The following is a 12,128-nucleotide window of genomic DNA, read 5'->3' on the forward strand; positions in this document are numbered from 1 at the left end:
CAAATGCCCATGATTCAGATTATCTCCTTTGTTGCTTTTTGTGTGTGTGTGTGTCTGTGTTTGTGTGAGTGTGAGCGATCGTGATGCTCATCACTTTCCACTGCTAGTCTCTAAAACAGTCATCTCTCTTAATATCCATGACAGCGGCCATTGTTTAGTAAGATGCAAACAGGATGGTGGCACACAACTGGCCTTCTGTGTGCGAGCGTGAGTGAGAGACACCATACATATGTATGCATGCTATTTAGATGCCATTTTATAGCCCATTATGTGTGTGTGTTTTTTTTTTGTGTGTGTGGGGACCATTAGACTAATAGTATGCGTGTTAGGAACAGGCTTTTCCCACCCACTGCTATTGTCCATTAAGGTTGACCAGAGGAGAGTGAACAATGGCTTCACTGTGGGGGCCAGTGTATGAAAGAGTACAAGTGAGGATGAGGCTAAAGATACGTAGTCTTGCAACACACAAGGCTGGTGGACACACACACACACACACACACACACACACACACACACACACACACACACACACACACACACACACACACACACACACACACACACACACACACACACACACACACACACACACACACACACACACACACACACACACACACACACACACACACACACACACACACACACACACACACACAAACACAACATCCCTGTTGAGAGTGATTAGGAGTGCTGCTGTGAACAATAGACAGAGTCAATAAAGGACCTCGGAGACAACCGGATACAAGCACTAGGTCTCTATCCCTCCACTCCCCCCCTCCTCCTCCTCCTCCTCCTCCACCTCCGCTTCCTATCCCATATTTCTTCTTTCTCTGCATCCTGTCCACTTTCTCCTCTTTTTGTATGCTGCCTTTTCTTTATAACCACGAAACTGCTCTTCCTCCTCCACTTTCCAAACCAGGCCTTCTTTATTTATCATATCTGACCCCTGCTTGCTTTCTGTCTCTCTTTTTCTCGTTGTCTCTCTCTCTCTCTCATATATACCCAGACTCCTTTGTGGCACTCCTGTCTTTTGTAAAATGGGCAGACGGGCTGAGCTGACAGAGCTTGACACAGTGGAAAGCCGCAGCAAACAGAAATCCATCCTGTCAGTTTAATATCAGTGTCACTCATTTTACAAGGTTAAAGATAACTTTGCCTAATGTGCTGTCAGATCCAAACAAACACGTACACGGCCTTTACAAACACACCACACACACACACACACACACACACACACACACACACACACACACACACACACACACACACACACACACACACACACACACACACACACACACACACACACACACACACACACACACACACACACACACACACACACACACACACACACACACACACACACACACACACACACACTATGAAGTACCCACACTGCACTTGAGAAGAAGACCGCATTAACTCACCCACCTACATGACCTAAAATGGTAATACGGCATATCTATGTATGAGAATTGGATATATTTGTGTGTGTGTGTGTGTGTGTGTGAGTGAACCCCATCTCAGCCCTATCACCCCCGTGACAGACACAGTGCCACAGAAATGTCTTGGGGCGCCTCGCCCAATGTCTTGACAATAGTCTCAGTGTGTGTGAGTGACAGAGAGTGACTCGGGGACACAGAGGGGGCGTTATACTGGGTAGACGGCACGCACGCTCACACACACATACGCAGACACACACACACGTTAAAGAGGGAAGACACTGCACTCTTTCTCTCCCCCAGCGCTATTTCTCATTCCCTCTCTCCCTGACGCAGAGACTCAATCATTCTCACACTCTGTCTCCTTTGACGCAGAGGAAAAACATAAAACAACCGCTCCCTCTCTTTCTCTCTCTTTTTCTGCGCATGTGTGTGTGTGTGTGTGCACGAGCACGAGCACAGACTGTATAATTAATACGGCTTTCATTTTCTTTGAGCTATGAAGTATGCTTTTGGTATGCAAACAGACTTCTTGCATGTCAGTGTGCGTGTGTGTGTGTGTGTGTGTGTGCGTGCGTGCGTGCGTGTGTGTGTGCGCGTGTGTGTGTGTGTGTGTGTGTGTGTGTGTGTGTGTGTGTGTGTGTGTGTGTGTGTGTGTGAGTGAGAGAGAGAGAGTGAGAGAGTTGGGCCATTGAGCGGAAGGAGAAGGAAGGAGGCGAGTTAATGAGAGAGCAGGGGAGATTCCAACCCGCTCCCATCGATAACCTCACACCACACTTCAAGCAGATACGTACACTGGCTCCCTTTTTCGCAATCCCCTTTGAAAATGATGGTTCAGCATTAGGGTTAAGAAAGGACTTCAGTGAAGTCGTTTCCCACAGAGTTTCAGCAAGCTGAGCCTTTCCTTAGGGAGTCAGCCTGATGATTATGCGAATCCTGGCATTAAAAATTGTTTAAAAATGCAAATGATTCCACAGCTACTGCCTTAAAGTAGTTAAGCTGCATGAACAACATGTTTGCTGCATACTTAAACTGCAGGTTAAAACTGCACTAATAACTTATGAGTAAGTGCATATTCTCTTTAATATTAAATAAGTCTACCTTAGATAGCATTTGAGTGCTCTTGAAAATAGAATTCATCAATAAAATAATCACTTAAAATTGAAACCAGTGCTCTTACTAAGTGTTGCTCAACTATAAAAAATAAACTAAGCAGATTCAAAGTGTTTTAAAACAAATATATATATATATTGTTTTATGCTTCGAGATGTATTTGTATTTTTGATATAATTGAGTGAGTTGTTGATGTTTACAAAGGGAAAAAGTAGATTGTTTAACTGATTAACCCTCAATGTATCTGATAACTGAATAATCTCCACGATATATGGTTTAGATTTGACAGCAACAACACATTAATGTATATAAAATGTGCATGACTTAACTCTTTGTAGTGACAAACCAAATATGTGAATGGAGCACTTAACGTCTACATAACGTCTACACGAGTTAGGACATGCTGTGTGTAAATTGGTTTTCTAACAATCCAGATCTGAGACTAACATCATACATAAAGCCCCATACGGGAGTAGGGAATGAATTATTTAACCATCCATAATAATCATGCCATATGAGAATAACACCGCTTTGTAAAAGACACGCAGAGCCATTTTCCTGCGGCAGCGACACACATGAAAATAACACCAGCTTCTTTGATATTCAATTAGTAGTTTAGTCAATACTTTTCTATTCAACGTTTGATCACCCTTGGAACTACACTGCTGCTGCTGCTGCTTAAAATGTGGCCAAGCAGCACGCTTGACTTCTGTCTTTTTAGAACATTCAGAAAAGAAGTGGAAAAAAAGAAACACCCATGGAGTGCATGTTGAGGTGAAATCGTCAATTCAACACATTTTTGATGGAAGGCTCCCTGCGATGGCTCTGCAGGATTTAAAAGGCTTGTAGTCAGCAAAGGCCGGCATTAAGAAACACTCTCACACATCCAATTCTAATCAAAGCCTGCTCTTTTAAACACCCGTGAAAGCTTTCATGTTAACACGACACCGCGACCAAAGCTTTATTCGTGCTTTTAAAAGCAACTGACCGGTCAATGAGCGCGTGTTTGTGCCTGCACCTGACAATGTGCCATATCTGTTTCGACACACTCTATCCGTGCTTCTCATCTTACCGGTGATACTGTGTGTGACTCCCCCGCCCATGCATAAATTGCCAGTGATCCCCACTTACACTGTTTACGCCTGTGTGTATGTATGCATGAATGCACACAGGGATGTGTATATTTTCCGAACCATCTCGGGTTTTTCGGCTCAGATGTGAGCATTCTTTTTTTTATGCGCCAATTAAAGGTTGCCATTTCATCCCCATGGAAACCTGTTTGGGGCTCTAATTGGCAGGAAGATTTGCATGACTTTGATTACATTTTTTTTGTGTTTGTGCATGTCTGTGAATCTGAGTTAATGTTCAAAAGGAGTGTGTTGTGTCATTTTTGTTGGTTTCAATTCCCTTTTTTCTCAAGTGCTGTTAGTTGCCATCTTTATAATATCTCTGTATTTGTGTAACAGGAGAACAGAGCCTGATAAATAATGCATGTCTGACTTGTACCTGTGCAGTGTTGACCCATTAAGATCCAGCTTCACAGTAATGCTGTACTATAACTGTGGTGTATTAGGATCAAGCTATTGATTTAAAGTGCAGGTTTAATTGATCATGTTGAGATTATTTTGCTTTGGGGGTGTTTGTTTGTGAAATACATCCATAAAACCTGTATGTTGTGATCTTACAGTACATATAGGTATTATGGATGATGGTGGTAGTTGTAGTTATTAATTGGAACAGCCAAAGGAGAGAGTAAGAAGCAGTGCGTTGTGAGCATGTGATTATGTAGTCCGTGTGAGTATGTGTGCATGTCAAACAGGTCAAACTATTTTAATGCCTGCGTTTGAAGGCACCGGGGGGATTTCTCTCCAGCGGCTTGACCGGCTAGTTCTTGTAGTTCAGCTCTACTTTCCTACGTGTGCGCACGTATAGGTGGGCGACTCTTATCTGGTCTATTTCTGACATGAACAGGCAAGTGGGGCTGAACAAGGATCCACACACACACAAACACACACACACCAAGCACATACACGAAAACACACACACACACCAAGCACTCACACAGACGCGCACCAAGCACATACACACACATAAATACATTGAAAGTGGTATAATATGGGGCATCGCTGCAGGCAGAGGCCAGCCAACTCAGATTTATGTAACTTCTTCGATAGGGCAGGTAGAAAGCTCTCATTCTCTTACACACACACACTCACACAAAAATAGCCCGAAGAGTCTGAGCTGGCTTTACTCACAGAGTAAAGCCCCCCCCCCCCCGCTTCTTTCCTCTCCTGTCTTCTTCTAACCCTAGACCCAAATACCTAATTTCTATATTTTCATTCCATCTCCTCCTTCTCCATCAGCTTTCCACCCTTAGGCAATCCCTAAGAACACATTCTCATCTCGTAGCTTCATATCTCCACCTACAACTTCACCGAAGTGTTGTCTTTCCCCCCCAGTTGCTTTATTCACCACCACCCCCTTTTTTCTATGCCGTGGTTTACTGACCAGGAATTTATTTTCTCCTCTTCGACTCATTTCATGTGTATTCCTCTCCCCCTTTCGCTTTCCCTATCTCCATCTTGATCTTCTGATTTATCTATCTTCCACCAACAATTCTAAAACAGATGGCTACACCATGCCTGGGGCAAAAACATTGGCTTTGGACTACAGCACTACTAGGGCCAGTCTTTCACACGAACACAAGATCTAATAAGCTGATATCCAGCAAGAACTGTGCTCTGATTTGCCAGCAGCAAAAATGCATAAACCATATTGAACAGTGCAGATATTCACACCTTAGGCTTGTTCCTTGGTAGCATGCTTAATTTTTATCCAATCAGAAAAAATTGAAAGCAAAGATTAAAGCTGATTTTAAATATGGTGTTAAACAGCGCAGGCAGAGGGAAGGAACATTAGGAGGGTTGTTAAGAGCCATTTGTTAAATTTAAAGAAACTATTAAGTGTTATTACGAAAAAAGTTTGGAACCATTAAAAAAATCACGTTTTGAAAAGATGGATCCAGATGGAGAGTGATGAAAAGAGATGAAACCACTTAGGGAGAACAGAGAGATCAATCAGAGAAGACAGACGGAGGAGGGTGTGTGGTTGTGTGTGTGTGTGTGAGTGTGTGTCTGCGGTGGGAGGAGGGGGAAGACAGACATTGGGGAAGGAGGGTTGGAAAGAGACACTCTTTTATTGGATGAGTTACAGAGCAATGAGTTCAGAAGCAGACAGTGCAGGCGACTAGTCTATGGAATATTCAATCACTAATAATGGTGTGCTTGAAAATTGAGTCTTTTTCCATCTCATCTTAGTTTTATAACTTTGTATGTTTAAGTTTTAACCTGTAAACTCTGCTATGAAAGTTTATTCATTCTTACATTTCCTCCTTAACATTTATGTCTAACATTTTTTGTGTGTGTGTTTTGCTCTGTCATATTAATCCTGTCACCCGGTGTATTAAGCTTTGTCTTATCTTGTCACACCTGTCATATCTGACTTCCGTAAAAAAAAATGAAATAAAGTTTGCATATTTAGGTCTGCATGTGCTTGGGGGCGTAATTCTGAAAGTATGCACAAATAGGTTGATGCTTTTAAATTCTCTTCCAAATTTGTGCATTCAGTTTCATGGCTTCAAGCTCTTTGAGGTAAGAAAAACTAATGATATGCCGTTGTCTGTCTGCAGTTTCACAGACTTCTGAAAGGTTTATTTGCCGGTGAGGTTTCAGACACTTATTTCTAAAGTTTACAGAGAGCGAATGGAGTTGGCTACCTTAGTCATACAATCATGTAGCAGTTGGACAGCTACTGTGAAAACACCATGGCATGTGATGTATGGACCGCACAAAAGAGGGAATTAAGGCATTAATAGCTTACTGTACAAGGAAGTGCTTTAAAACAGACAACTCGATAAACTCACCCACTTTAGGCAATGAATGGCTAGGTGAGCTGAGGTGATATAGTAAGGCAGGGCTTGAACTTCCCTGTCAACCTTATGTCTTTCAGTCTTAACACTGCTTTGTCTTTCACTATTTGTGTGTACCATTAATCATAAATACCTCCAAGAAAAAAAAGTCCAAAAGCATACAAACCTATCCCCAATTGTACAATTCATTACATACTGTGGGCCATTTGTTCATTTTTAACAGGGACCTGAACAGCGCCATGGATTCATCAATACACTGCACAGTTAGGCTAGTGATATTTCAGAGAGATGGTTGGGGCCATAGATTTTGACCGGCCCAGTCCAGATAACGGATCAATGAGTCAGGCAGATTAGTCTAACATGTTCCACTAAACAGCCCCTCTGCCCCTGCAGTGTCTCTGCTACTAGGGGATGGAGAGGGGGGTGGCAGGTTAATAGGGGGCAATGCCATTATGTCATTTTGCTAACAAGAGGAATGGCATTCTTCCCTATGTTATGTAAATTCATAAAGAATTCTTCGAGAGGGATCTGGGAGACATTATGATACAGCCTTACACAATTACACAATATGAAACCACTTTGGCCTTTAGACCAGTTTACTTCCAGCATACAGGACCCTTTGGATTTGAACAGTGCACTTCATTTACTGTAAAGCGTGTACAACCAAGCTTGGAGCCATTGTGGTGAATGAAAAAACGTGCACGTTTACAGACAGAAGCCTCAAGGCTCAGTATAAATTAAGCCCACAGGCACAGACCTAAATAAATTAACTTTTAGAAGAGTTTACAGCTACAAACTCAAATGGACATTCATATCATTAAAAAAATATTTACTAAACCTTGTTTTCAGCGCATTTTAACATAATGAAGCTGATGATATGTGAATCCCCTACTATTAATAAAAACCCCATATACATGCCCTCTGAGCTGATACCTGGAACATCCGCTGCAAGGTAAACCAATTAAAATCACTTCCCTTCAATTTCAATGTGAGTTTACTCAATCCGACTCAATTCCACACAATTTAGAATATTTAATTGAGCTGAGTTGGGCTGAGTCCAATTCACTTCAATTCTAAATCCATTCAATTCAATTTCATTCAACCCAACTCAATACCACTTAAGATTCTTTTGTGTAGGAGGATAAAACCAGTCAGAAGGCTATACTAAGCTGTCTTGAATCCCCGTCTGGTGTGAGAAAGAGAGCTTTTGTTTAGCAATATTGGGTAAAATTGCTCAACCCACCGACAGCCATTAAGGTAATGCTGGAAGGCAGATGAGCTGAATGCAGAACTGTTCAATACAGAGCAGAGTCTTCAAGAAGCAAATAAAAGGAAGCATCTCAGCGAGGGGCTTGCTATGTAGGTCTTTGTGTGTTGGAGTGTGTGTCAGACAGTTAAGAGAGTGTGTTTGTAAGCCTCTACGGATGTGTGTGATTCTAGGAGACAGAGTGTGCCTGGGCTTGTGCATGTGATGCGATCCGGAGGGAATGGAAGAAGAAACTGATGTAAGAACCGGAAAACTTTCCTCTCCGCTCGTGTGTCATCATATTCTTATCAGAGTTCGTCTGCTCGCGGTGGAAAGTGTATATGCATAAGGATCTGGGAGGGTGTGTAATTATGTGCTATTATGTACACAGAAGAGCGTGTTGCACTGGGCACGTCTGTGTGTGTTAAAATCACACGTCTGACAGTGTCGGCTGTGTGTGCCTTTGCCTCAGCTTGTTTGAGCGCGCGTGCGTGTCGGAATGACATTCGCACATTCCTGCCATTTCACAGAGAGCTTGAAACAAAAGCTGAAGCAAGAAGTTGTTAACACAGTAACATTATCAGCTGAACAGCCTGTCTGTATTATCTTGTGTGGTAAACAGCCAAGACAGACAGGGGACTTCCAATCACATTCCAGCTTTGGGTGACCTTGATGTGTTGGGAAACAGACACATTCTCTCCCTCTTCCTACCACAATCTCACTGCGTCTGATTCTCTCCTCGCTTTGTCTCTCTGTCTTTGTCATGAGCTCACACACGTAGAAACACGCCCACACACATCTTTGATTTGACACATTTTTGAGGACATTTTTACAGATTCCTAAATCTAACCTTAGCCCTCATGACTACATGCCTCACCTTGCCTTTATCATGCTGTTGTCATCACCCAAAACCTTGAAGTGAGAAAAATGTCATTTTTGAGGTCTCATCTTCCTCCAACCGAGGACTTCTGAACTTGTACATTGTCACATAGTTTCCGCACAGTGTGTCTCACCACAGAATCAGTAGCTGCAGTCTTTTGTCGCACCTCAGTTCTACCCTCAGCCTCACCCTCATTTCTAATGTTCTGTATTTGGTGCAGTTCAAATAAAATATCACCAAGTAAAGTGAGAACTCACTTTCAGTTACGATTTTTTTGACTAACAAATTCTCACGCTGAGCATATGTGACTGTAATATAACCGTAAGAAGATTTACTAAACAGATTGACAAGACTTGTTCGTCTTCTGATCCTAGCACAAATAAAATGTTCTCCCCCCTACATAGATATATCAAAGATTATTTTGTAAAAAAAACAAAGATATATCGTTTTTTCCCCCAATTTTTTTATTAAAGATCGTTCTAAAAATACTTTTGAAGAGAGCTTTTTGTACCAAATATGATAAATAAAGCTTAAAGTGGCAAAATAGTTTATTGTAATTTCCAGAATATATATTATTTAGTTTTTTACAGATCCGCAAAGCTGCGAGATGACTAGTCATCAAAACTGTTCAGTTAACAGTCAGAGGGATTTCATGCTCTTGCTTTACATTTAACACAGAGGTACCAGAACCCAAATGTTTGATATATTTTCTTTTTACCTTGTACCAATGGAAGTAGTTTCACCTTTAAAACAGCATATTATTTGTAAGGTTTCAATATGATTCAAGTCGAGTGGAAAATCAATAGGAAAGAGCAAGCATGCGCTCCACCTTCACAGCCTTACATCTAATAAAAACACACATCTGTGTTTTTTTTCCTGTAATATTAGAACCTTCCTTCATCTCCTTTCATCATCTATACCCCTCTCCCTCTCTCTCTTTGACTCATGTTCCCTCTCTGATGCCCACTGAATCTCACCTCCTCCCTGTCCCCTCTCTCCTCCTTCTTTGTCTCCAGGTCAGTAGATCAGTTTTCAGTCTGGCTCGTCGGGTGATCCCTGCTTTGGTTACCTCGTCCTTCTCACCTCTCGCTTACCCCCACCTCCTCAACCCATCGCCTACTTACCCCGAGCATATGGTTGGCTGTGCGACCTGAACTCGAGGTGGCTTTTAATAAATACATCAGTGCGTTAGTATCATCATGACAGGGGTCACGGGTCGATTACAGTGTGTGCGTATGTAACAGTGAGAAGGAAGGAGGGGGGTGTGTGTGAGAGGGAGAGTGTGTGTTTCTGTTGTTTCTAGTTGACAGTGCCGTCACCCTATGACCCTAATGCCGAGTGAATGACATCACAGAAGGTGTATGTATGGATGCTTTCATGTTGCGAGCTTGACTGCACGGAAGGGTGAGTGTGAGTCTCTGACAGACGTTCATCATATTTAATCCTGGAGGGATTTCGTTGAAATGAAAAGCTGCTTTTCAATTTTATAATCCAGTAGTCCTAATCTCTTCGCCAGCGCCTATCCATACAGTCCAATTAGATGGACAAGACGGGCCAGATGAGTCCTATTTACCACAAAGTTATCTGCCCGTCCTTGCTGTTTTAAAATCACTGTGGCACCCTGTGTTGAGAGCCTGACCTTCACAAAGCGTTGTGAAACTGTGCATTGCACAAAAAAACTGCGCTGTCAACCCACCTGTTTCTACTGCAGTCTTGGCCTTGTTAACAGAGCATTGATTAGACTTTGGATGTGTGTGTGTGTGTGTGTGCGTGTGTGTGTGTGTGTCTGGTTCGATTCAGCCTCTGTGGCACCGTGCTCACACCCGCCCCCACACACAAGCTGGGTCCAGAGAGAGAAAGTGCGCACTACAGTAAAAGAAGAAGTCACACTAGTGAAAACGCTGAGTCGATTTATTCTCAGAGGTCAGTGAGGCGCACAGAAGACGCAGAGGTTTAACGTTTATGGCCACGCATATGGCAAAGAAAGTGGGAGAGCGACAGAAGAGGAACAAAGGGTGAGAGTCAAACTGAGAGGTAAAAACATGAAAAAACAGAACAAGGTGCTGATTAAAACACTCCATTAAAGAGAAAGGAAAGCTCAAACTTACAAAACGGTAACACCAAATTCGGAGATCAAACAACCACAATGACCTTTGTTTGTTGATTGAGGACAACAGACAGGAATAGCTGTTCTGTGGTAGAGTGTGTGTGGTAGTGGTTAGATGGTAGAAGGAGGCCACTTTGCCCATATTGACTGCAGTGCCATGTGACTGCTGTGATCATTAATGTGTCCTGATGCCAACGGGTATCCTGATGACCCACATCTCAGCGGTCCACTCTCACTCTCTGGCTGCCACCCAAACCAGACCGCTCTCTATCTCACTCTCTAACTCCCTGCCTCTCCCCACTTGGAAGAACATACTCCAACCTTCTCCTCTTTCTCCACCAGCAGTAGGACAACCTCAATATATTTTTGGTAACGACCAACATTTTGATTTTGTTTTTTTAGACTATATGTTTATTTTTATGCCACACATAATCTTAAGGAACTCTTTTTTCACCATTTTTTGTGAGCTAGATCATTTCAGCTCAGCAATAACAGCCGGCTCCTCCTGCTCCCTAACGGCTCTTCATTTAGTAACACTTCTGGCTTTTCCAATTCAGCCGGGGACCAGCGCAACATACAGTACAATAATTCTCATTGAGATTGGCTCTTATTTTATTACCAACAATGAGGCAATGATCCTATAACATACATCATGATTAATCTATGAAAATAAAAGAAGATGCCCATGCTTCACTCAATTCTTCTGCTCCTCTCTTAAGTACATGTCCCCTTTTCTCCTGTTCGTGTTTATATTTATTAGTACCCATGATGTGGATATTATTTTGTGTCTCTCTCTTCTCCCTCTCTAATAAAAACTGTTGATTGAAAATAAGACTCAATCTCATTGACTGAGCTGTTTTTTTTTTTTAATCTGTAGCCACTTTAATGCAATCTTTCCTTTCATCCATTAAGTCTAGTTTTTATTTCTTGTATTCATTTGTTCCTACTTAGAGTAACCTACTTGGTCTGATGATATGCTGACTTGGGATGAACAGTTAGGAGTTCTCAGTGACCCAGTAAAGGAGCTTGAAGTTTGCATCGCCTCGCCGCCCCGCCCTTCTCGTTTACTCCATCTTTTTTTACCCACCTCACCTCCAATAATTCTCTCCCACTCCTGATCTAACGCTATTTCAAATTCTCTCAGCATCCCAGTTCCTACATTTGGCACAAACTCGCCACTATTACTCCCTGAGTCTATCTCTCACTTGCACTCACATATAAAATGCATAAATGCATATGCCATCATGAAATAAGCAGTCCCTCAAGCTCAGTGACAGGCACCCACCAACATAAACCTGCTCATGTCGCCAAACTGTTGGAGTTAACACATTTTGACACGTACGTGAACACAGCCACGCACGAGCACCCAAAGTCTAAGACGCTTGCACGGACATACACATAAATCA

At 42.4% G+C, this 12,128-nt stretch overlaps 1 protein-coding gene across 1 annotated transcript in view; it reads right to left on the reverse strand.

Moving 5' to 3' along the window:
• Positions 1-12,128, reverse strand: part of LOC117474796 (protocadherin-7-like) — a 35,281-nt gene that overhangs the window by 17,434 nt on the left and 5,719 nt on the right. The gene's annotated exons all lie outside the window — the stretch shown is intronic.

This window comes from Trematomus bernacchii, unplaced genomic scaffold, assembly GCF_902827165.1.
Source record: "Trematomus bernacchii unplaced genomic scaffold, fTreBer1.1, whole genome shotgun sequence".
NCBI lineage: Eukaryota > Metazoa > Chordata > Actinopteri > Perciformes > Nototheniidae > Trematomus > Trematomus bernacchii.